A 1,477-nucleotide genomic window follows, 5' to 3' on the forward strand; every position below is an offset into this window, starting at 1 on the left:
TCTGTTAGGCATATTTACAATGTGTTGATTGGCTTTTTATGCTCTTCTGTTTAAATTCTCATACAATTTTAAGTCCTAAATTTGGCAGGTCAATTTGTCACATGCCTACTTTTAGGCGCACAAKCACGGCATATAACATTTCTTTTGTTGTTTTCTTGCAGGCGGTAAACTGTTCAACAAACACTTGTGTTCAATTGAAAATTGTGCTATAAAAGTTCATAGCTACTTAGAACGCTTGCGAGTAAACTCCAAATGCATATTTTACGTATTAGCGCGCCACTTTTTTGCATTTATTGTCGCTCTTTGTTCGTAAACAAAATCTCATAAAATTACACCGAAAATGATGCCTGGCGATTCGAGCGAAAAAATATGTGCCTAAATTGAAAAGTAATGCGCTTATCTAGAACTGCTCGCAGAGTTTGAGGTTCACGGTTGTTTGACATTTTAGGAAGTGCTTGCTTGGCGCACTTTCAATATATTATTTTGTTGCATTTATGAGTAAACTTTTGGTGAAACGTTTTGCCCTGTGACAACTGCTGCTTCCATTAGTGGTGATTTCAAGTATTCTTCGTGCTTTCTTAGCTTGCTTTTCATAAGACTTTAAGCTGTTGGCTAAGCTGCCATTTTTTTGCACATTTATCTCGTTTAAGTTATGGTTATATTAAGGTATATTTGTTCAACTTGATCTATTTTTATAGATGTTTACTTGTATGTTTTGTCTATTTGTCCACTTACTGTGTGCGGTTTTCTGTTTTAAAAACTTTCGAGCAGTTAAGTTCCTTTGATATAAATTCTTTGATAAAACATGTAAGGAAGAGTTAAGCTCGGTTGTAAACGAACAGTTCATACTCCTACGACTTGCCAGTATCACAGCTGGGGAGATACCTTCAGGTGCTTAAGACTTGTAAGTTATATGTGGTATATGGCAAGTTTTTACCCKRTTATATTCCTTCTAAGCACAAATATTCACGCTATGAGAAAAATAAGCTCTCTAATTTTTTTAGATACGGAATAAAGTCAACTGGAAATTCGAAAATAGTTCTATTAGGTAAGTATATCGGGGCTAAGGGAATTATTGAAACGATTCAACCCATTAAATTTGGTATATTATTATAGGAAAAGATTTGTAGTGAATTCTATAATCCTTTTCTATATTAAGTTCGCACTTGGAACTTTGATCTGCATATTGGAAATCTGATGATTTGAATAGCTTGGGTTCCATTTAGACACCTTTTAGTCATAACATAGTCTCCTTGAAGCGCCGAATTGCCGAATTCGGGCAAAATATCACTCCGATGTGTTCAATGGTGCACTATTTGTAAGAAGGCGTTATTTGTAGTTCGGTTGAAAAGGTACTGAGATATAACTAAGAAAAGTGGCTGGAGCCCCACCGAACATTGATTTTTGACCCCGTCTCCTATAAAGTTCTCATGCATCATCCCAGGTGTCAAATTTAATGCCTCTGGTGATTGTGATA

The sequence above is a fragment of the Bactrocera latifrons genome, unplaced genomic scaffold (assembly GCF_001853355.1).
Source record: "Bactrocera latifrons isolate USDA-ARS-PBARC rearing strain unplaced genomic scaffold, ASM185335v1 scaffold_921, whole genome shotgun sequence".
NCBI classification, from domain to species: Eukaryota; Metazoa; Arthropoda; class Insecta; order Diptera; family Tephritidae; genus Bactrocera; species Bactrocera latifrons.